Source organism: Microcaecilia unicolor, chromosome 7, assembly GCF_901765095.1.
Source record: "Microcaecilia unicolor chromosome 7, aMicUni1.1, whole genome shotgun sequence".
NCBI lineage: Eukaryota > Metazoa > Chordata > Amphibia > Gymnophiona > Siphonopidae > Microcaecilia > Microcaecilia unicolor.
Window position 1 is genome coordinate 89,494,279 of NC_044037.1, and position 25,762 is coordinate 89,520,040.

The 25,762-nt window shown below is 42.1% G+C and overlaps 1 protein-coding gene and 1 long non-coding RNA gene across 2 annotated transcripts in view; both read left to right on the plus strand.

Moving 5' to 3' along the window:
* The window catches only part of MID2 (midline 2), a 721,370-nt gene that overhangs the window by 249,272 nt on the left and 446,336 nt on the right, over positions 1 to 25,762 (plus strand). The window lies entirely within an intron of this gene.
* On the plus strand, positions 6,255 to 23,915 carry LOC115474125. Its single transcript, XR_003942815.1, has 3 exons — positions 6,255 to 6,265; positions 12,433 to 12,435; positions 23,773 to 23,915. It is a non-coding gene; the product is annotated as an uncharacterized LOC115474125 (long non-coding RNA).

A 25,762-nucleotide genomic window follows, 5' to 3' on the forward strand; every position in this document is an offset into this window, starting at 1 on the left:
CTGGGGTACAGTTATGTTCCAATTATTTTATGGTTGGTTTTATTTAGTGGATAAAAATATGGCCAATTATTTCCACCAATATCGGGTTTTGTGTGTTCCTTGCTTGGGCTGGTACCCACTCCTTATCTGTGCAGGTAGGGGAGGTGGTGCCAGTCTAGGCGGGTGGGCAGATGTGGGGATATGGGGTCATGGCTGCCTATGGGGTTCTTTTACCAAGCTGCAGTAAAAGGGGGCCTGCGCTGGTATCAACATGTTTTTTTTATGCATACTGAGGCCCCCTTTTACTGCAGGGGGGTAAAAGACTTTTATTTATTTTTTTTTAAGAAATGGCCATGCAGCAAGTGAGCCACTTGCTGTGCAGCCATTTCAGGAGGAGCACTTACCACCACCCATTGAGGTGGCGGTAAGGGCACCTGCGATAACCCGGCAGTAACTGGGCAGTGATTACCGCTGGGTAAACATCGGTGCTACAAAAATTAAAAATATTTTTGTAGCATCGGAAGTGGTGCGTACTGGGGGTGGGAACTACCTCTGGGCTGTTGCGGTAGCCCGGCAGTAGTTCTGGATTAGCGAGTGGTAAGTCCGTGTTGGCCTTACCACCACTTTGTAAAAAAAAAAACCCTATGTTAGGAAAGAGTGAAGTGCTAGGTACACAGAAGCCACTTTTAACATGTCTCCTTGCACTTGGCTCTCTGGTCTTCATTTTCCCTCTTGTTATTGTCTGCCTGAGGCAGGATGGGAAAGTTACCACCATGGCTTAGGCATCCCTCTGTCTTTGGGGCGGCTCTTGCAGTAGAATTTTAAACCCTTGTGCACCCCATTGCAGTCATCATTCCCCAAACCTGACTTTCATGAAATTCATGAAACAAGCTTACTAGTTCAAGTTGCCTCATTGACTCCAAGTGGTTGAACAAGCTTGAACCTGACAGGTTGACAGAATTCATAGATTTACTCAAAATTCAGAGATTAAAAGAAAAAGAAACAACAACAACAACGAATAGCTCCAAAATGGAATCAAAGAACTCCTCTTATCTACAGATACAGTGGTGGAAATAAGTATTTGATCCCTTGCTGATTTTGTAAGTTTGCCCACTGACAAAGACATGAGCAGCCCATAATTGAAGGGTAGGTTATTGGTAACAGTGAGAGATAGCACATCACAAATTAAATCCGGAAAATCACATTGTGGAAAGTATATGAATTTATTTGCATTCTGCAGAGGGAAATAAGTATTTAATCCCTCTGGCAAACAAGACCTAATACTTGGTGGCAAAACCCTTGTTGGCAAGCACAGCGGTCAGACGTCTTCTGTAGTTGATGATGAGGTTTGCACACATGTCAGGAGGAATTTTGGTCCACTCCTCTTTGCAGATCATCTCTAATCATTAAGAGTTTTGGGCTGTCGCTTGGCAACTCGCAGCTTCAGCTCCCTCCATAAGTTTTCAATGGGATTAAGGTCTGGTGACTGGCTAGGCCACTCCATGACCCTAATGTGCTTCTTCCTGAGCCACTCCTTTGTTGCCTTGGCTGTATGTTTTGGGTCATTGTCGTGCTGGAAGACCCAGCCACGACCCATTTTTAAGGCCCTGGCGGAGGGAAGGAGGTTGTCACTCAGAATTGTACGGTACATGGCCCCCATCCATTCTCCCATTGATGCGGTGAAGTAGTCCTGTGCCCTTAGCAGAGAAACACCCCCAAAACATAACATTTCCACCTCCATGCTTGACAGTGGGGACGGTGTTCTTTGGGTCATAGGCAGCATTTCTCTTCCTCCAAACACGGCGAGTTGAGTTCATGCCAAAGAGCTCAATTTTTGTCTCATCTGACCACAGCACCTTCTCCCAATCACTCTCGGCATCATCCAGGTGTTCACTGGCAAACTTCAGACGGGCCGTCACATGTGCCTTCCGGAGCAGGGGGACCTTGCGGGCACTGCAGGATTGCAATCCGTTATGTCGTAATGTGTTACCAATGGTTTTCGTGGTGACAGTGGTCCCAGCTGCCTTGAGATCATTGACAAGTTCCCCCCTTGTAGTTGTAGGCTGATTTCTAACCTTCCTCATGATCAAGGATACCCCACGAGGTGAGATTTTGCGTGGAGCCCCAGATCTTTGTCGATTGACAGTCATTTTGTACTTCTTCCATTTTCTTACTATGGCACCAACAGTTGTCTCCTTCTCGCCCAGCGTCTTACTGATGGTTTTGTAGCCCATTCCAGCCTTGTGCAGGTGTATGATCTTGTCCCTGACATCCTTAGACAGCTCCTTGCTCTTGGCCATTTTGTAGAGGTTAGAGTCTGACTGATTCACTGAGTCTGTGGACAGGTGTCTTTCATACAGGTGACCATTGCCGACAGCTGTCTGTCATGCAGGTAACGAGTTGATTTGGAGCATCTACCTGGTCTGTAGGGGCCAGATCTCTTACTGGTTGGTGGGGGATCAAATACTTATTTCCCTCTGCAGAATGCAAATAAATTCATATACTTTCCACAATGTGATTTTCCGGATTTAATTTGTGATGTGCTATCTCTCACTGTTACCAATAACCTACCCTTCAATTATGGGCTGCTCATGTCTTTGTCAGTGGGCAAACTTACAAAATCAGCAAGGGATCAAATACTTATTTCCACCACTGTATCTCAAGATTTGTAGTAGATCCAGTGTTGGAGCCTCTTAGATCCATTATGAGTGTTAGCAGCTAGCCTGTCTCTTTAAAAAAAAAAATATATATATATATATATATATAGAGAGAGAGAAATTATGCCTCATCTTTGCAGTCCATGTACTTTTTATATCACAGGACATCATGGACACCACAATAACTTTTCACAGTTAGGTTGAGTTCAACTAGTACATGTTGAAACTGTAATGCACAGACTGGTACGTTCCTTCACCTGCTATTTTACTGTGAATTAGTTCTGGTTTATTGGAAAGAAATATGGTCAGTACTTAAAAAGATTTTTCATTTGGACTGTGAAATTTCATCATCCATAGTATTCTTCAAATCTCTTTCCCCGGACTTAAATCTCCAGGTCTCTCACAAAAAACTCTTTGATATATTACTTACCATTGCGCAAAAAGCAATTCTTTCAAATTGGAAAACATCTTATCTACTAAATGTTCATTTTTGGTGGCAGTTTGTCCTCCTGTATCAAAAATTTGAGTTGGCAATGGCAGAGAAACTTGGTACAGTATTAAGGAAAAGGGAATTATGGTTTTTGGTAGATTTATATTTACAGAAATTGAATACCCCATGAGAAAGTTCCAGGTTGTCTTCCTTAACATTGTCTCGATTCTGATGTAGCATTTCTGATGGTCAATATGGTTGCACTTTTGCATTCTTATTATTTGTATCATTCTAATTTTTCTATGTATGTGTTAAATGCCCTTTGGACAAATATGTTTTGAATCCTTTTTACCTTTAAAATTGGAAAAAAAAAAGATTTGTGAGACATCCTCTGACAGATATATGGATTTTCCAAGACTGTTTCATAGAGGTTTTTATATTGCCCATATGTTAATTTTTTTTACTGGTAAAATTAATTCACCAAAATCCATGCATGTTCAGTTGGAAAAGAAACAAATCACTCCCACCTCATCTCTGTTATCCCACAAAGTGACAGATCCCCATTTCCAAAACGTAAGTTGTTTCCATGTAAAGATCTAGACAAAGGATAAATAAAGAGAGTGTGAAATTTCAGAAGAGAGCATATAATTAATCAATAAACAGTGAACCTCTTCTGGGTATTAGTAGCGAGATAAATCCTAAGCCCATTATCATGGGCCTTGTTCCAGTTCTCAAATCCCTTGCACATTATTATAAATGAGGCGCAAGCACTGTGACAGCTTGAAACTAACTTACTTATGACTGTATTAGGAAATTTGGGCTGAAATTACTTTATACTATTTTTTGTGGCATAGCATATTTAATTTCTGAAAACAGCAATTGCTAGAACAACACTCTTAATATTAGTATAATCATGTACTGCACAGCGGTGTTTCTCAAATGTGGCTACCAATCGTATTTTTGTGAGTGATGCTGATGAAGGAATCATCTAACCCTGACAGTATTTTCCAAATATGGTTGAGGGTCAGACTTTGTGACCACCATACTGTTTGTTGTAAAAAATCCCTCCTGTGCATTGAAATCATAAGTAGTGGGCTGACTCTTTGTAGGCAAAATTATCATTTACTAGTGCAATAAAGTAATGTGTTCCTGGCTGATTTCTCGATCCATTATAATCAACAGATTAGGTCTTAATAGATAGCAACTCTTGGAATCCTCAGCTTGGTAGAGTTCCAGAGATCTCTTGGGTTAGGAGAAGGCATGCAGTAAGCAAAAAAAAAAATCTATAGCAACTCCTCCTGCTGGCACTGCAAGAAATATACCAGTCAATATTGAGCTGACAGTTTTATAAATGCTGCCTGCCGCAGGTAAAATATGGCCCTGATATTCAGTACCGGGCAATGTCTGGGCATCAGCATTGAATATACAGGTCTGACAGGGTCTGGCTGTTGGCTCTTGTGCGAGTCACAGCTAAATATCAGCTGTACCCACATAAGGGTGTATGGCCATGTCTGACCCCACCCTCCAATTGTTACCCCCTCCTTCCCTCCCACGCCCTGAAGAGTATTTTTTATTTTATTTTATACGGAACTTATAGCTCACTAATACCATTACAGTTCACTGCAGGTTACAAAATAAGAAGTGAACACAATGTTCAGACTACAATACAATATACCATAATATTCATAAAATAGAAAGACGTAATTAGAAGATCCCACTACAAATTCATTGAACAGAAAGAGGTCTTAAGCATCATTTTGAACTTAAGCAAGTCAGAACCTTGCCTCAGCTCCAAGGGCAATGAATTCCAAAAAGCTGGAGCTTGATAAGAAAGAGAAGATGATACAATTCTTTTATACCTGACATTCCTGACTGATGGAAAAGATAACAAACATTGGGCTGTTAAGCGGTTCGACTTTCCCCCCAATAATACAGACATCACATCAAGAAAATAAAAAGGAACTTCTCCCTGAAGCATACTATAGACTGTAATGCCCAAGTTAAAATAAATCCGAGGCTGTACCAGAAGCCAATGGACTTTCAAGTAATAAGGCAAAAGAGGCTTGTACCTAATCAAGGAATAAATTAAGCGCACGGCTGCATTCTGGACCTTTTGCAGGCCTTTTAAAGAGGATTTGGTACAGCCCACGTATATAAGGTTACAATAATCAAGAAAAGACAAGATTAATATTTGCACCACAAGTCTAAAAACTGAGGGGCCCTTTTACTAAGCCGTATAGGCGTCTACGCGTGTCAAACGCAGGTCAATTTTGAGTTACTACCCAGCTACCGTGTGGCCCTTGCGGTAATTTCAGTTTTGATATATGTCTGCTACGTGCGCCGGAAAATATTTTTATTTTCTGGCGCATGGGCGGTAATCGGACAGTAATCAGCATTTTATGCACGTAGACCATTACCGCCTGGTTACCGCGTGAGACCTTACTGAGTTCAACGGCTGGCGGTAAGGTCTTGGACCTAAAATGGACGTGCGGCAATTTTCATTTTGCCGCATGTCCATTTTCGTCAAAAAATTTTAAAAAGGCATTTTTTACATGTGCACTGAAAAATGATTCTGTGCGCGCCCAAAACACGTGTCTACACTACCGCAGGCCATTTTTCGGCATGCCTTTGTAAAAGGGCTCCTGAAATTTCAAAATACTTCCTAATACAGCTATATTATTTAAGTTGATAAAAAGATTTACTAACAACCGAGTTAATTTGCGCCATCCCCAATAATTTGGACTCTGTCACAAAAGTAAAATAATCTGATCCTGCAAGTACTGTATTATGCCGAAAAGGGTGGTCCAAAGGTCCAAACCATAGGAACCTTGTCTTTTCTTTATTAATCTTAAGCCTATGTTGCACAACCCATGATTCAATCAGATCCACACACTTTAAAATTTTCACGAGTGGCATTCCAGTCTTTTATGACCGGACACAACACCAGGATATCATCCGCATATATAAAACTTTGAAACAGTGCTTGCTCTAATATAACCCCCAAAGATTGTAAAACCATATTGAATAAAGTCGGTGAAAGGGGTGAACCCTGAGGAACCCCATAGGGTGGAATCCAAACTTCTGAAACATCTTCCCCGCACCTGACTTGGTAGGAACGATGAAACAAGAATCCCTGAAACCACTGCAAAAGCACTCCATACAGTCCCAAGCTGCTCAGCAGTTGTAACAGTAACTTATGGTCCACCAAGTCAAACATGTAGGAAAGATCAAACTGGATTAAAACTGCAGATTTTCTCTGACTCAAACTAGTTTTACCTAATGCTAAAATTGCACCTATCACTGTTTCCATACTGTATCGCCTACGAAATCCCGATTGGCAATAATGCAAAATTTCATAATGATCAAGATAATCCTCCAGTTGTCACAGAACACAACCCTCCATTAATTTAGTCAATATTGGAAGCGGAAGCAATGGGCCTATAATTTCTGACAGACTCCGGATTTCCATTGCTTTCTTTAGGTATTGGAGTTAATACTATTTTACCCCCTCAATTGGAAAAATTTGCATACTTAACTGCATATTCAACTAATCCGTTTGAGAAAAAAGAATTGGAGCTGATGCATGCCTCAGCAAATATGCTGGGAAGAGTCTAAACTGCAAGATGATTTAGCATACCGCAGCAGCAAACCCCTTACATCAGCTATCAGTATCTGACCCCCCCCCCCCCCAATTCTGATTCCTCCTCCCTCTCACCTATCCAGAAGAGCATCTGACCTTCCCCTGATTCCAGTCCCTTCTCCCTCCCTCCCAGTCCCCTGGAAAAGCATCTGGCCCCAGGGCCGGCCCAAGGCAAGATGCTGCCTGAGGCGGAGCAAATATGCTGCCCCCCCCCCCCCCTGTGCTGAGATACTGCCCCCCCTTTGTGACATTTTATTTACTGCGGTAGTAAAGGGAAGAGACTGGTGCTGGTGGTGGCAGGGCAGCGTATGGAAATCACTGCTGCTGCCAGGTTTGGAACATCACCGTGAGGAAAAACGCTGTGAAGGGGGGGTGCCACCCCATCTGAGGTGCCGCTCCTGATGAGTGCCACCTGAGGCCCCCGCCTCAGGTGGCCTAATAGTCGGCCCTTGTCTGGCCCCCCAGGCCTACCTTGCTTGGTGGTCTGGAGGAGAAAGGGCAGGATTATGCCTACTTGCTCCTTCCCATTATGGCTCCCATTTCAAAGTGGCTGCTGCAACCTCTAGCTGCAGTTTTGCGGTACTTCAGGCAAAGTTCGGACTGCTGTTTATGTGGTTCTACATGGCCAGTTAGCCTTGCCATATTGGGGGGTGAATCCAATTTGTATACCAGTGAAGGCGATTTCTTCTTTCTTCAATCTTTATTCAACATTAAATGACCGACTGACATGGGTCATGTTTTGGAACCTAAAAGAAAAATAAAAGAACCAGTGAAGAGTTTGATGTTACTAAAATCGATTCTATCTAAAGGATAGCGATTTACATCACTGAGGTTCTGAAAAAATATATATGATTAACTTCTGATGTTGAAGTATCTGTGTTATAAATTGTGCTTGTGTAAAAAGGATTCTACTATACTTAAAGATTAAGAGGGCTTAAAGAAAATTCAAACTGGACTATACTATTATCTATTGCTATTTGTAATAATCCAGTTTTTAAAAAATATAAAAAAATCTACTCTTGCCTGTTGTGGAGTGATATACTATACTATCATGTTTTGGAACTGCATCAGGGACAGTCTTTATATGATGTCTCTCTCGAGTTTATCCTACATAATGATCTTATAAGGGTAAGCAACCTCGGTCTTCAATGGTTGCAACTCAGTCAGAATTTCAGGATTTCCCCAATGACTATGCATGAGATCTATTTGCATGCACTGCCTCATTGTATGCAAATAGATCTCAAGCATAGTCATTGGGGAAATCCTGAAAAGCCAACTGTGTTGCGGCCCTCGAGGACCGAGGTTGCCCACCCCTGCCATATTGCAAAGTTGATTAATTTTTATTTCAAAAGTTACTTTTGCTAATGAGAAATACGTAGTAGGATTTTAATTATCTGTCAGGCACAGAAAGGCACAAAAAGAATGGTAAATTGACATGGGTGAGTAGGAGCCAGTTCTAAACTACTGTATGTTGAATAGAGCCCTGCACCTAAATCATTCTGGATTTGATGCATACAGGTTTAGTAAATTAAAGGATTGTTGTTGTTTTTTGTTTTAAATGTTATTTTTGGCCTGGCAGTTTCCTATTGCTGCTTTGGGCTTCCAGCTCAATTGGAACTGGGACGTTTTAGGCAGTAGCACCAGCAGATCATCTTTTGTAGCAATCCAGGGTATTTTCACTATTTTGTATATAATGTATAAACTGTTTTGATTGTAACCACATAAAGGCAGTATATCAAGTCCCATCCCATTTATAACATTGCCTAAACCAAAAACTGCAAAGAGTGGCCTTGGCTGGGAGTCATAGGTTGTCATTCCCTCTGGAACTTGGTATGTGTAGAGCCTAATTCCAGCCAGTAGGTGTTACCATTTGGCAATGATTGGGACTCCCTCTTCCCAGGGCCTGCAAATTGTACCTCTGCAATACCTCTAGACCCAGTCAGCACAGGCAGCAACAGGTGATCCTGCGAACCAAACCTGGATCTTCCACATAACAGTGTATAGCATTTCCACTGGGCTAGTGCAGTGCAAACATTCTTAAAAGTTCAGATACTGGAGAGCTGTAAATATATCCTATAGAGATATAACCTGCATTTTCTTTTCTTATTTTTCTAAGCTAGATCCCAGTAGAAAATCTCAGCAAATGCTACACTGTAAATTGCAAGATACCATAAGGACAAAACTCACCTTAACAGCACCCAGGGCAGTTACTCTGAGACGGTAGACAGAAATGCAGGAGCTCAACTTCTGCTAAATCTAGACACTAGAATATTGTGCTGGGTATATTTCTTTTCATTTTTAGGTATAAACACTACATGGGCATAGGATAGTGACACTTTTAAGAACATAAGAGTAGCCATACTGGATCAGATCAATGGTCCATCTAGCCCAGTATCATGTTTCCAACAGTGGTCAATCCAGGTCACAAGTACCTGGCAGAAACCCAAATAGTAGCAACATCTCATGCTACCAAACCCAATGCAAGCAGTGGCTTCCTCCATGTCCATCTCAATAACAGACTAGGACTTTTTCTCCAGGAACTTGTCCAAACCTTTTTTAAACCCAGTTACACTAACTGATGTTACCACATCCTCTGGAAATGAGTTCCAGAGCTTAACTATTTGTTGAGTGAAACAATATTTCCTCCTATTTGTTTTAAAAGTATTTCCATGTAACTTCATTGAGTGTCCCCTAGTCTTTGTACTTTTTGAAAAACTAAACAATTGATTTACTTTTACCCATTCTGCATCACTCAGGATTTTCTAGTTCTCAATCATATCTCCTTTCAGCTATCTCTTTTCCAAGCTGAGAAGCTCTAACCTCTGTGGAAGAGTAGAGTAATCTTTCAGTGGCTGCTTTCGGTGCAGTTTCTTGATCATGGCTGAAATAAAGGTCAGCATACATGTTTAGATATATTTTATTTTTGTTACATTTGTACCCTGTGCTTTCCCACTCATGGCAGGCGCAATGCAGCTTACATATTGTATACAGGTACTTATTTGTACCTGGGGCAATGGAGGGTTAAGTGACTTGCCCAGAGTCACAAGGAGCTGCCTGTGCCTGAAGTGGGAATCAAACGCAGTTCCCCAGGACCAAAGTTCACCACCCTAACCACTAGGCCACTCCTCCACTCAACAGTAGGTGACCCCTTTTTATTGGACTAAAAAGTTTTGTGACTAGTTTTTTTTAGACTTTAAAACTTCCTTCATTGGGCTAGTTCAATATCAGTAACTTGACAGGGTGTGACTGTCTAAAGCTAATCACCAGTATATAAAAGGGCAATTCTGTAAATGAGTGCCTCATTGTATACGTGTATATACAAAAAAGTAGTACTTACGCATATTAGCAGTGTAATCTCAGCATCCTCATTCACCCCTTAGTCATTACCCAGCTTGATTATTGCAATACCCTTTACCAAGGAATAAGATCAAAAGACCTATAGTGTTTTCAAATAGTCCAAAATACAGCCGTTAAGTTGCTCACTGGTCATAGAAAATATGACCATTTCACACCCCTCCTCAAGGAAGCCCACTGGTTACCTGTGTCTCTTTGTGTTACATTCAAACTTTTCCTTTTAGTATTTAAAATCCGCGCATCTGGAGAGCTTCTGTTTCTGTCCTGATTTCTCACACCGAACTGTCCAGTCAAGACACTGCATTCACTTCAACAAAACAGACTTATTGTTCCCTCATTCTGCGAAATTATACATGACTCCACTAGATGTTCCATCTTCTCTGTCCATAAATCAACGGTCCAACACATCGACTTTGGCCAGAGTTTCGCTAGAAGACGCTGTCTCAAGGCATGGGTAACCAAAACATTCAGACAGACACAAACGTGCTTTCTGCTCAGTGGTCCCTGTGTCTTCTAGTGAAACTCTGGCCAAAGTCGGTGTGTTGGACCGTTGAATTACATGTTGCTTTATATCTGCACCTGCTTTTGAAAGCTAAGTTTTTCAAGCTTTTCACATTGTTTTGGATCCCTAACTCTTTTGTGGAGTTTTAGCATTTTCTACACCTTGAATTGTGGTTTTTTTTAATGCCGATGAAGATAAGACACCCAGAAAATATTATCAACCTCTGCTATTAACATTAACTGTTTGGGTTGGAGGCTGGGACAGATTCAGAGGCTTTTCCCCCATTTTTTCTATTTTCTAACAATCTAATGCACTCCACAGAATTATAGTCGTTTGCAGAAGTATAGTTTTTTGCCATTTATTGTAATGAGAGATTTTTGTGTAGAAATATACTGATTACTCTCTTTTCCTTTTTTGGGATATATAAATCCTGATTTTATACATCTACTGTTAGTCTTCCCTCCTTGGCCAAGGGTAGATGTTGCGGTGCACTCAGAAGCAAGTTTTGGGACTTTGGTCCTCAGGGTAGTGGCACTAGGATCCCACCGACTCCAGAGATTGCTTGTATATATCCCAGAGTTTCAAGAATAGTGGGAAGCTGCATAATGGAAGGGCAAAATTAGGTCTTACTTGATAATTTTCTTTCATTAGTCCTTCCCACTATTCCAGAGGTCCACTTGAGGTTTCTGTGCAAAGTAATGAACCAAATAATGACTGTCACCTTGCATGGTGCTTCCTGCATATCTTTTGTTCTCTACAAGTTGTCCAGAGATGAGAAAGGTCCATACATGTTTGCTTATCTGGTTAGTGTTAGGTTAGCGAGTTGTTTAAGGTTGTTGTACTTATTCTGAGTATTATCCTTACTGCTTATCTATGTAAATACTGAGGATCTGGACTGGATGCCAAGAGAGATATGTCTCACCTCAGTTTTCAGTTCGCTATCTCCACCTGCTGGTTGATGGACACAACTATCCCACAGGTTCTGGAATAGTAGGAAGGACTAATAGAAAGAATCAGGTAAGACCTAATTTCTCCATATGTATTTCTTTTGAAGTTATCACAGAGCTCGGTATCCCTTGCCAGTTTCATTGTTGTTTCCTCATACCCTGGCTATTCTTATGTTTGTGTCACTCCTCCAAATTCAAGGTCGAGCTATTAGAGCTACATCGAATAGCATTTTTATTATTCGGTCGAATATGAATAATGAAAAATATTATTTGGACGAATATGAATACCGAATACAAATAATGGCCATTGAGCTTTAACATAACAAATAATAAAAGAAGCAATGTGAAATCAGTAGAGCCCTAGATTATTAGTATTTGAATTTAAATCAATATTCAGCCAAGTACAAATAATGTATTTGAGGCACTATTCGGGGTGAAATCGAATACGAATATTCAGTACAGCCCTACTAGCTATGCAACTGTTTCAGAGGCATGAAAGAGAAGCAAATATTTTTTTATATTACTTCTTTCACTTGCACTTAAGGCATTCTAAATTTATACCACACATACTCTGCGTGAAAAATCTTCACTCTTTAGGGTAGAAAATCTCACTCTTTGGGTTAGTCTACCCTTGGAATTTCTGTGGCATGCTGAGTTTGTAGAAGGGAACAATGTCCTTTGCTTTTCCTTGTATTGCTAAATAAAGTTTTATGATAACATCAGTGTTCAGAGACAAGATTGGAGATTGTTGCTGAAGTAAGGGGTCCACTGGCTCTGATCTGATTCAAGTTTTGCAGAAGCTCAGTGACTATTATTCTTGAACGATTAAACTTGGAAAGGGAACTTGAGAGGTCCCTCCTATAGAGAGTCACACTGTTGGAGTTGTGCTGAGTGCAGGATTCTTCACTGAAGGTGGGGCTGAGTATGTTTGTAATTTGTTGGAATGTCTGAGACTGCTGGGTGTGAACTGATAAAGAATTTATTATGGTCCTATGGTGTCAAGATCACAGGATTTGGGAAGGAGGGTGGGTTCTGAGCACTTTGGAATGGTGTAAGAAGCAGGGCAAGCTTTAGCTTCTAGACATAGGAAACTTTGGAGTGGTATGAGAAAACAGGTTGATAAGCTGTCTTGTGCATTGTAACATTTTTTTTCCTTTAATGGTTGGGGTTAAATGCAGTGCATGAAATTGCTTCATGCTTTCTTTTTTCCTCTCTTCCTTTATAGTCCCTTTTCTTCTGTTTTCGTTTTCTTTCTTTAATTCTTTCTCACAAGCCCTAGTTATACAATTCCAGTTTGCTGCATTAAGTCGCTTAGGGGTCCTTTTACTAAGGCGCACTAATGGATTTAGCATGTGCCAAATGCTAAGATGTCCACTATATTCCTATGGGCATCTTATAATTTAACACAAACTAATCATTAGCTCACCTTAGTAAAAGGACCCCTTAATCTGACCAGTGGTTACCTTGAGGGGCATAATCGAAAGGGACGTCCAAGTTTTGTTGCGGACGTCCTCGCAAAATGTCCCAATGGAGGGGCGGGGAAACCCGTATTATCGAAACAAGATGGACATCCATCTTTCATTTCGATAATACGGTCAGGGATGTCCAAATCTTGAAATCTATGTTGTCCCTAGAGATGGTCATCCCTAGACTTGGTCTTTTCTGATTTTCGGCGATAATGGAAACCAAGGACGTCCATCTCAGAAACGACCAAATGCAAGCCCCATGAGCTGAAAACCTCTGATCTAAGGGGTTGATTTACTAAGCTGTGGTAAAAAATGGCTTAGCGCGCCCTTAACGCAGGTTTTTCCTGCCTTCTAAGGCCATTTTTTATCACAGCTGAAAAATGGCAGATTTTATATTTTTTCTATTAATGGCCATGCACTAATGTTGCTATTATTGTGCGCTGTTAAAAAGAATTAACACGTGAACAGTTACCTATTTTGTAAGTGTAAGGGCTCGTGTGGTAATCCTTCGCTAACCAGTTAGCTCATGGTAATGTAGCTGTGCTAACTGATTAGCTCAGGAACACCCACTCTCGACTCCATGACACACCTCCACTAACAAAAAATTATTATCATCTGAATTAGCGAACGCCGATTTGGAACTTATTGCAGGGTGCCTGAGCGCATCCTGCGTTAAGCTATTTCAAGCTGTGATAAGCGCTTGCTTAGTAAAATGGCCCTAAAGTGTGTACCTGAGACAAAAGAGGGTTGTCCAAGATCACTAGGAGCAGCAGTGGGATTTGAAGCAGGCTTTCCTGGTTACCAGCCCAGTGCTCTAACTGCTATGCTGATGATATCATACAAACATAAGAACATAAGCCTTGCCATATTGGGACAGAACAAAGGTCCATGAAGCCCAATATCCTGTTTCTAGCAGTGGCCAATCCAGGCCAGAAGTACCTGGCTATATACCAAAAGTGTAAAACAAATTTTACATTCCTTGTCCTCAAAAAAAGCAGTGGATTTTCCCAAATCCATCTTAATAATGGCTTACGGACTTTTCTGAATGTATCCAAATCTTTTTTAAACCCTGCTAAGCTAACTGCTTTTACCATATTCCCGGGCAACAAATTCCAAAGCTTAATTACATGTTGTAATGCATTTGTATCAACAATGGGTCCTATGTGTAGTTGGCGACGATCCCCAGAAATTCAGTGCTGGACCATATCCGGGTTTCTGCATTGGATTTCCGGATATACGAGTTCAGTGAAAACATTGCTGGTTAAGCGTGATATTCAGTGCATAACCAGCCATTGTCAGCTGCATAAAGATAGGACTGACTTTTATGTAGTCCTATTTATACAGTTACCTTGGCTGGTTTAGTGCTGAATATTGGCACTTAACCAGCCAAGTGCTCCTGGAACACCCCCAAAATAGCCAGTTTTGGGTTAGGCACTAACCACACATTTTCAGCAGCTGAATGCAGTTAGTACCGCTGAATATTTCCGGTTAGCCCTGGACAGGCAATTTAAACAGCCAGGAGCCTCTCCTGGCAGTGTAAATATCGGACACCATGTAAATATGGGGTTGAATGCATTGACCACTGAACTGTCTCCACTAACCCAGGCAGCCTCTCTCTTGCTGTGAAACTTGAATTCATGAATAAACTGATGCCCTGGTTCATCACTGGGGATGGAAAATGGCAGACTCTTTCTTTCCTGTGGCGGTCCTTACTCTTTAATTTAACCCTGTGATCATTAATCTGAAAGTGGAACTCAAAGGAGGCTCTCTCTTGTGTGAACTGACCTCATGGACTTGTCTTGGAGAACTGTTCAGATTTGCTTTGTTGGTATAGATGAAAAGAATGTGTGTGAAATCTCGGCGGCCATTTTGAATCTCGCCGAGACCGTCAGGAAGCAGTCAGGAGCACGGAGAGCAGCGCGCTGGGCAGGAAAGAGGGGGCTCTTTCCTGCCCCGACGTTACTAGACCACCAGGGAACATGGCGTCGCGTAAGTAGGGGAGGGCGATCCAAAACTCGGACAAGACGCACCGGAGCACCTAGGTTTTAGAGGAGGGAAAAAGGAAAATTTTTTTTTTCCTATTTCCCTCCTCTAAAACCTAGGTGCGTCTTATAGTCCGAAAAATACGGTACATTTTAGTTTTTGCTGTTAGGCTAGTATTCTGTGAAGGAAAGCAGGCACCTATGTTGCTTTAAAAAAATAGACTACTACCAAGTGTATTCAGAGAATATCTATTTATAGACACTCGCTTGTGAAATTATCTTCTAAATGTGTATGTGGTGACAGTGAATGTACATTAGGGATTGCAAATAAAAAAATAGTTCATTTTGGGTTTTGTTTCATAATGGTAAAAAAAAAGAAGTTTTGCATATGTGCATTGTATTGTATTTCACTGTTTAATGTTTTATTTCATTTTCAAGCAGTTTATTATTGCTTGATTGTTATTGTTTCTTTATGAATTGATATTGTTTCGTATTGTCTAATAAAGACTTCTTTAAGTTTCAAAAAAATAGTTCATTTTTGGGTGATTTTCAGAATATTTCCCAATTTTTGGATTTTTTTTCAGTTCATTTCATACATCTTGTTTAATAAAAAATATAAAATGTTCATTAGAAATGTTCCTAGGGGGGCAGACACCCGGGGCAGCGCCCCGCCCCTCGGGTGCAGCGCCCCCCCCGATGCAGCGCGGACCCCCCCCCCCCCGGCGAAAGAGCCCCCCCCGGGTGCATGCCGCTGGGGGGTGGGGGGTGCCGCAGCGCGCCTGCTGAGAGTTTACTAACTTTGCTCGTTCGCTGCAGCTCGCTCTGCCCCGGAACAGGAAGTAACCCCCCCCTTGGTACGCCACTGATGACAGCAATAAAAAAGATTGGATGAAACTCACAGACAATGACTCACTTAATCACAGAGACTGAAAAGCCACCTAATCTGATAAAAGAAATCCCATCTACCAGCAGATGGCCAGCCAGGAACTCTTACGATATAATTTAAACATGTGACCAGTTAACATGCCCCATCTGCAGTTTCACCTATCCCTGAGTTTTCATTGGATCAAATGCACCCCACCTGACTTCATCCTATGGTCCAACAAGAAATTGTAAAACCCTGGAACATTCTCAATAAGCCATGCTTCTTCCTCTCCTCTCTTCTCTCCTCCATGGACCTTGCCTGCTGGACAATCTGAACCTCTCTGGACCTTCACTGAGACAAGCCAGGTTCCATTCTCAACAGATCTGCCGAGAAGACTTTTTTTTCCAACGAGGACTCCACTCTGCTCCAGCCGGCAGCAGAAAAAATTCATCTGAACCTCAATCAAAGACCATCCAATTGCAGAGAAAAGAGCTTCTTTACCACTGCAGCCAGCAGCATAAACAATTCATCTGAGCCTCAACGTGAGTTACTATTAAGCCAACCTAATTAATAATTCAGAATTTCTAACAATATTTATCTAGTGGCACATTTCCCTTGTGAAAAATCCATAAAAACTGTCTTCTAACATTATTGCATTACCTGTATTATAAATAAACATTATTGGTAAAAATATGGTCCTTATGTCCTGAGCACATGTCCTTAAATCTTATACAATGCAGGTTAATGTAATTCCCCAGAATACAAATATATCCCTTTAATTCCTTTACACCCCCTTCACCCATAAGGGCTATTGTAGTGGTAATCAGTGGGGGGCTGTAGGTTTTGGGTGGGTTTTGGAGGGCTCAGGGAACAAGATAAGGGAGCAAAGGTGAGATGTGTACCTGGGAACATTTTCATGAAGTGCACAGAAGTGCCCCATAGGGTTCCCCATTGCTCTCCTGGGATGTCTGGGGGACCAGTCTTCAAAAAATGCTGGCTCCTCCTGCTTCCCAATGGCTTAGTTTTCTCTGTTTTGCACTTATTCGTTTGTTTGTTTGTTTTTCAAAAATGGACCAAAAAACAAAACATCCAAAGCACAAAACCTTATTCAAAACAGTACTTTTGAAAAAAAAAAAAAAGGAGAGGTGTTTTTCTTTTTCGAAAACGACCTTCTTTCCTGTTAAGATTTTGGACATTTTGTGCAATTACCTGGCCAGTTACCGCCAGGAATGCCCCCCCCCCACGGTAGAAAATAGAAACATATTTTCAACTGCAGGAAACAGCGCATTCCAACTTTGAAATTAATGCTGGGTGGGCGTGCTAAGCGGGCGGCAGTGTTGATTTGGAGCTCACTACATGTTCGGTAGCCCTACCACTGCTCTGTAAAAGAGCTCCTAAATGTTTACATATGGATCTGCAAAGTGAGGTGTAGTGTATTTATTAAGATTTTGATCACACCTTTTTCAGTAGTAGCTCAAGGTGAGTTACATTCAGGTACTCTGGATATTTGTCTGTCCCAGGAAGGCTCACAATCTACCTGTGGTAATAGAGGGTTAAGCGACTTGCTTAAGATCACAAGGAGCAGCTCTAACCACTAGGCCACTCCTCCACTCAGCAACATTCCATGTAGAATCACCAATAATAGCAACATTCCATGTAGAATCTCAAATAGTAGCAACATTCCATGTAGAATCTCAAATAGCAACGGAATCTCAAATAGTAGCAATGTTCGATGTTCCACTCCACTAACCACTAGGCTACTCTTCCACTAGCAACATTCCATGTAGAAGCCTGCCCTTGCAGATCAGCAATGCGGCCGTGCAGGCTGCCGTTTCTGTGAGTCTGACGTCCTGCACATACATAGGTTGTCAGAGGATACAACACATTCTGCTGTCATGGAGGTGGGTACGGCATTTGAGGCTGGCATAGAGGTTGGCAAAATATGTTTATAGTTGTGTTTTTAGTGTGGGAGGGGGTTGATGACCACTGGGGGAGTACGGGGAGGTCATTCCCGATTCCTTCCGCTGGTTATCTGGTGAGTTGGGGCACCCTTTTGAGGCTTGGTCGTGAAAATAAAAGGACCAAGTAAACCCGGCGAAATACTGCTTAATGCCGCTTTTTTTTGTTCCATTATCCGCGAAAGTCTTCCATCTGGTAGCCACGCCCATGCCCCCCCATGTCCCGCCTTCGCTAAGCCACCAACATGCCCCCTTGAACTTTCACCGGCGAGGCGACAGGAATGCAGCGATGCTGTCAAAAAAGCAGCTTTCGATTATACCATTTTCGCTGCTTTTAAGAAATTGCCGGCCATCTCCCGATTTATGTCGGGAAATGGCCGGCGATCACTTTCGAAAATAAGCCTGATAGTGAGTGACGGCAGATAAAGACCTGAACGGTTCATCCAGTCTGCCCAACAGACACATTCATTATCAATTCAAGACTGAATCAACAATGAACATGAGATTATATACTTGATCATGGTCTTTCTTTGGTGTTTCTGGGACATAGACTGTAGAAGTCTGCCTGGCACTGGTGTCTGGTGTATGGAATTCCATGGTATGAGAGTTGGACTTGTTAAAAGATTTATTGCCACTTCGAAAAACCTTAAACATGGCTTTTTCAACATAGCTTCCAGTAATGGATATAATAGAGTTTTTAGCTTCCTGTACATTATTTTTATATTTGCTCGGTCTCTTTGTGCTGCTACTTCTATTTTATTGCCTAGCTTTTTGTTTTCATATTATAAAAGATAAGTTATACAGTGCAATTGAGAGCATAATTTGTTTTTATGTTTTTTTTAATGTTCTCTATTTTAAGTTTATTATTGTACTTTGGTTTTCAGGGATTCAGTAGGAGGCAAATTTTGTTTTTATGATTGAAAATGATTACTTCATATAATTGGATTTTTATCATTTCATACTTTTTTGTTTTCATTTTACTGATTTGAGGGTCTTTTTTTTTTTTAAAGTATCTTCATGCATTACTGCTATCTTCTTTGACTTGATAAAGCAAGATTTAAATGTGTTAAGTACAAATTTCATCTGGCCCTGACAGTGGTGTTGCTTTTTTCATAAACAAACACTTGAGGGCCAATGCACAACACTTACTGTGCTAGCAACATCTGATTTAGACTGGTTCTAACCAGTTTAGCATTCACGTTATTCAGCGAGTAATGCATAAAGGGGTTCTATGTCAATCTTACCATTTGCAGTAGCAGCCATTGATAATCATATGCAAATGTATTACAACGAGCTGATTAGTATTAAAATGAGCATTCCTAGTGAAGCGCAGCTGTTTCCAAGCAATACATAGAAAGGAACCTCTACTTTTAACGTGCAGAATTTTCCAGGAGGTCTGGAGCTGTCATAGCATGACGTTGACATCTCAGCAGGGCTGCTGAGACCCCTCTCAAGATTCCCTGGGCCCGGCTTCCAAGGGAGGCCTAGTGCCAGCAAGGCTTCCGAAGGCATTCAGAAGGTTCTGCTCCCTCTGTCTGTCTCGCTCCTTCTCCTGTGTGTCAGGACACGGGGGTGAGGGGAGAAAGATGCTGCACTGGTGAGGGAGTTGAAGGAAGAGAGAGCTCAGATAAGTGAATGGGGAATAGAGGGGGAGCACTGGAGAGGGAGTTGAAGGAAGAGAGAGCTCAGATAAGTGAGTGGGGAATAGAGGGGGAGAAGAGATGCTGGACACCCAAAGGTAGGAGATAGAGTTTTACTTCTTATTTTTTTGAGCAATACATAGAAAGGAACCTCTACCTTTAACGTGCAGAATTTTCCAGGAGGTCTGGAGCTGTCATAGCATGACGGCGACATCTTAGCATTAACCTGGGTCCCAGCAGTCGTCACACAGGAGAAGGAAAGTGACAGACTAAGGGAAAAGCAGATGTAGGAAGGTAAGGGAGCAGGGGGTGGCGGCGATGTCCCTGCTTCGGGCCCGGCTTTGTCTCTGTGCGGCCGTGCTTCTTGGCAGAGCAGTCTGCGCCATTTATAGAATAGCCCTGCATGCCAGTTTTTTACAGCACCAAAATCTTAACCCATTGATAGAATGCCCCCCCACAAGTGTGCACATGCCACCCAGTTCTATAAAAGTTTCCAAAAATTGCATGCACAAATTTGGATGTGTACCCAATTTGCACACACAGTTTAATTGAATAATGAGCTAATTAGCACCGGTAATTGACTTGTTAACAAGCAATTATTGGCACTAATTAGATTTAATTAGAATATATATGCATAAATTTAGTTGTGGGATCCGTGCCTACATTTTATGCGCAAGTTCAAAAAGGGGGCGTGGAAATGGAAGGTCATGAGTGGAACGGGGAGTTCCTAAAATTAATGCATATAGTTATAGAATATGGGGGAAATTCTCCTAATTTAGGTGCAAAGATTTGCACCACATTTCATTTGATGCAAGTGGCTGCAGATAAAGTTAGACATGATTCCTGGGTGTAAGAGCTGTTCTATAAACTGTGCCTAGCTTTAAACGCAGCTTATAGCAAAGAGATTTTTTTGGTGCCATATATAGAATTCATCCCACAGTATATAGAATAGTAGCAGTGTGTTGCCAATAATTGGCATTTAGGAACATAAGTGCTAGGTGCTATTCTATAAAGGACGCATCAAAGTTACTTAGTGTGCAACTGCAAGGGGGAGTAAAGTAGGTGGAGCGTGGGTGGGCCATGGATGTGTCGCCAAGCAGTGCACAGCTCATAGAACACTTTCAGTTGTGTGTGTGATGCATGGCACAATAGGCACACCAGTTTACTCCAGCCAGTGATCTGTCATAAGTGGGCGCACCTACATTGTGGCACGCCAGTTCTGCTTTATGCTAGTATTCTTTAACAGCTTAGGTGCCTAAGTACTTTTAGAGAATTGGAACTAAGCGTGCCTCAATGTGGCGCCTGCATCTTGACTGAAAAGGCCACACAAGGTGGAGGAACAAAAACACCACTACGAAATGTCACAAGAGGGGTGGAGTAGGGCATTCGATGGAACATCCAACACAAGGACTTAACTGTTGGCTCAAAAAAGTTTGATAGTGGACAATAAATCTCAAAAGTTTGAATCGACTTGACACAGTGCCGTGTTTCGGCACTTTTCCCTCTATCAGGAGTCTTGCGAGAGTCAGCCTCGGCTATGTCAAAAGTAATTGGAGGCTGCCAAACTTTGTACTGAGATGAGTTTGGAATAGATTCTTATCAAAGTCAAAAAGCAAAAAGCGCAGCCTCCAGTTACTGTTGAGATACCCGAGGCTGACTCTCTCAAGACTCCTGAATCCACCCCTCTTTTACTTGCCTACATTGACGCCAAGTTATAGATTTGCCCCACAGACAGTCTTTCTCTCGTACAGCATTGATGTGCACATAAACCTCTTGTATATGGAATGCCTTGTCTGAGCTATATAAACATATGAATAAATGAATTTAACCTTCAGGGATGTTGTCAAGACTGATTTTCTGGTGGGGCCTGAGGTTAACATGAGTGGGCACTAGGCAATATGGATGTTGATATCACCACCAGTCCCCTTGGACCATGTCACTGTTGTTGACTAGGTAGAATTGACTCCAGTGTGGTTGGAGCATGGTTTATCCAGGCCCACCCATGACAACACCCCTGCTCCATCTGGAGTCATACAGTTCGATTTGGTCTCTGACCTTACCCTTGCCTACACCAAGGTGGGTTATTACAGCTAGGTGTCTCTGAGCAGAGCAGAGTGGGATTAATATTATGTGCAGGGGGAGGACAGAATCTAATCCTAAATGAAAACTTTGCTCTCTTTGGAGCACTGTTTCAAACATGTACATGCAGGGCTTTATTAGGGGGTACTTGGGGGTACTGAGTACCGGCACCTTTTCCACTGTCTGCTAAAATTGACCCATGGAACCCAAGTTTTAATGAAAGAGCTCAGGCTCTACACACCAATTCTGCCTTGTCGTAGATTCTGTGACTGGTTGCAGAGGGCCTGGCTATTGTGGGATGGGTCCCTCAGCGATCACCTCACCCCTGAAGAGTGGCCTTAGCATTTGAGTACGGGCACCTTTTTTGCTAATAAAAACACACTGTGTACATGACTTCATAGTACCTGTCCATTATAACATTTAATGTCATTGCTTTTTAAATGCTTTAAATAGATCCTCTTTAATATCCAGTTTAGCACCTTAGGCAGGCACGCTATTATAGCAGGCTTCTCTTATTGCCCCACCCTTGTAGATAATACCTTTAAATTTTGTCATGTGGTGTAGACAACACTTAAAACTACAAAGAGGAAAATTCACTTTGATTGCCACAAGGACTGTCTTAATGCTGGGGTCATGGCAGATACCACAGCAGGAAAGAAATGTATTTCTAAGATTATTTCAAACATCTTTTGTGTAAAATCGGATTATGTCTTGCAGGGTTAGGTGAAAAGAAAATGTGGCATTAAATCATGTTTTCTCTTTCACTGAAACCTCTTGTAATGTCCTGGTGAGAAATGGCCCAGTAATCCTGAACTTGAATTTTTGTGCTTTCTGCTAGTTAATTTCTGTTTATACTCCATGCTGGATTCTACGGATAGCACCTCAAGGAACCCTTTTACTAAAATGCAGTAAAATTTCCTGTGCAATAACTAAGCACCTGCCTCAGCTTGATACTTCACAGAGACCACTTTGGCAGTACACGAAGATTTTCTTCTTGATTCTGGATTATGTTGTCACCCCTTTGTGTACAAAGTTTTGATAAGAATATTTCTTTTTAGTATCAGCATTACATCATAAGACTCCTGAAGCAGGCGCTTAGGCGCCGAAACACAGCTGCTGTGTCGAGTCAATTTTGATGTTTTGCAATAAAGACTCTTATCCACCTACACATCTCCTTCATTGTTTGAGAAGAGCCAACTTTCCCTACTCCTTTTTTGCTCCGATTGTTTCTACATAGGGAACCAGTGCACCTCTACCCTTTGTGTGGCTTCCCCTTGTCACGCGTTAAATTGTTCCATGTTAGTTTTGCCATGTGCGTGCCCTAATCATACACTAAATATTTGTATTTTTGAGGGGGCATGTCAGGGGGGCAGAAAGTGGGTGTGTCAGGGGCGGAAAGTGGGTATTCCTTCGCTAACCAGTTTCTGCATCTGCGTTACTGCATGCTAACTGGTTAGTGCACAGATAACATAGAAGCCCTTTACTGCCTACAAAATAGGGACCCTGCAGTAATTTTTATTAATGGTCCTATGCAAATGGCAACATTAGAGCCCTTCTTGCAACCGTTGGCACACTGAACGGACTATGACATTTTGACTGGTGGTTCTGACGCAGCATTGGTGAAACGGTGGCCAATGTTGACCACGGTCATTGAATAATCTGAGATAATTGGAAAGAAGTGAAAGAAGAACGGCGAGATTCAACAGCCAAGCTAAGTGATTATTTAACAATTTTTGAGTAGAGAGGTGAGGTAGCCGTGTTAGTTCTCTTTTAAAGGTAATCAATAGAAATAAAACAAAATAAAACAAGGAAAAGAAGGTATTATCTTATTTTCTTTTCCGTGTTTTATTTTGTTTTATTTCTATTGATTACCTTTAAAAATTTTTGAAATCTGTGTCACTTGAACTTTTTGGCACTAGCTTTAGTACGCTGTATATCATAAAACAGGAGGTTTTTTTGCCTATGATGAAGCAGTCCCAACTTCCTTAACACAGCTGTGTATGGATAGGAGCTTCTTGAGGCTTTTTCCTCCTTTAGTAGAAGTCATTTTTCCTTTCATACTGGGTTTGCTTACTATATATGGAGTTTTCCTAAATATATGATTTGGTATTGTCCTTTGAGGAAACTCACCCTCCAATTGAAGATTTAGAACATTAGAGCATAGCCATTAGTGAAAAGAATTGAAAAACCACATTTTTTCCAGCTATGTTAAAAATAGCCTTTTCATGTTGGAAAGAACTACATAAGGGCAGCTTAGTAAAAGGACTCCTTAGAGACAATGGGGCTGATATTCAGACCGCGGGAGGCAGCCTGGATAACTCCTGCAGTTGGTGGTGAACCTGGAGATTCAATACTGGGCTGTATCCAGCGACTGACACTTGAATTTCATGGTTTTTTTTGTCTGCTATGAACATAGCCGGTTTAGCCAATATTCATTGGCTGACTGGCTAAGTTATAGCAGCCAAAGATAGACCTGCTATTTACACAGGTCTATCTGGCTGCTAATCTTAGCTGGTCAGCCAGAACTGGCTATGTTGCATAACATAGCTGGTGACCAGGCTAGCCACTAAGTGCCAATATTTAGCTGAGATACTGGTTATCTTGCTCTGTTATATTTGCACTTAGCTGGCTTAAGGCTATTTAACCACCCAGGACTGGGGCCGCCACCAGTCCCGCCCCCCCCCCCACCCCAGGATCGCCACTGCCGCCCCCCCCCCAAGGATTGTCACTGTTGCTGCTGCCGCCCCCACCACAACTGTAAATACTTTGGCTGGCAGGAATCCCAAGGCCCCACCAGCAGAAGAGTCTTCCTCCAGCACTGCTCTTCTTCACTATGCCGCATGGCCTGCCCCTGCGGCTGCTTTTTCCCCCAGGTCGTGCATGCTCGGTTTCAAAACTGAGCATGCACGGCCTGAGGGGAAAATCAGCTGCTTGAAAGGCAATGCAGAAGATTGTGAAGAAGAGCAGCACTAGAGGAAGATCTCTTCTGTTGGCAGGGACCCCCCCCCCCACCAGCCTGCTATGTCTGCTCCTCTCCAGCCTCCAAGGGGGGCCCAGCTTTGGGGTGTTCTCTCTCCTGCTCCTGTCGGGACGCGATCACCCGGGTCCCATCAGGAGTAGGAGAGAGAGAGAGAGAGAGACCCTGGTGCTGGGCCTCCTTGGAGGCCTGGACCCGGGCCCAGGCAATTTTGCCCAAGGTCAGAAGGAGCTGCAGTGGGAATCGAACCCAGGCCACTAGGATCAAAGCCCCCAGAACACCCCCAACATAGCCGGCATTGAGTTAAGAGCTAACCGCAAATTTCAGCGGCACTTAGCTGGTTAAGTGTCACTAAAATTTAGTGGCTATCCTTGACCAAGCGATTTAACCAGTTAGCGACAGTCTAAATCACTTTGAATAGCGGCTGGAATGTATTTACTGTGCATTAACAGCATGGAGGCGGTGTTACGTGATCTGTGTTAGTGCAGGAATTAGTGAACATGAAGTGGTAAGTTGTCATTTTGACTGTTCACGTGTGCTAATTTGATATACTGTCTTTCTGTGGTTAACAATCAAAGTGGTTTACATATTATATACAAGTACTTATTTTGTACCTGTGCAACGGAGGGTTAAGTGATTTGCCCAGAATCACAAGGAGCTGTAGTGGGAATCAAGCCCAGTTTCCTTGGTTCTTAGGCCTTTAGACTAACCATTAGACTACTCCTCTACTCCAGTGCTCAATCCTGTCTTGAGCCTTGGGCCTGACTTCTAAAACATACTAGGACACTGCTCCCCTTAAACCATATCCTAGAAAGAATGCTTTTCTGTGGACCATTCCACTACAGAATGTACCTTAGAACTTTCCCTATGAAGTATTCCTTACATTGTTTAAGCGAAGATGCACCTTCCATACCCTCTGCAGTATCCCAGTAATACACATTTAGGAATTGATAGTATTGTCAGAAGGGGTTGTTCGGCTTGAGGCACATTAGAATTTTGCCAGGAAGAGAAGGCACCACCGGTTTATCAGCAGTCATGTATGAAGAACTAATTCAGCGTCAGTGGGGTTAGAGGGGAGAAGGCAGTCTTGATGCGAGAACAAAGCATAAAAGAAAAGCTTATGAACAGGAGCATTGTTTGGGGCTAGGATTGCTGAGAATTTGCCAAACCTTCAGGTGAACACTTAGAATATAAAAATAGAAGCTGGATAAATGAGTTGTGGGTTTTGTTTTTTTTTTAGCTTGCTGAGTTCCACAGAAAAGCACAAGCTATATGTCATTTAAGCA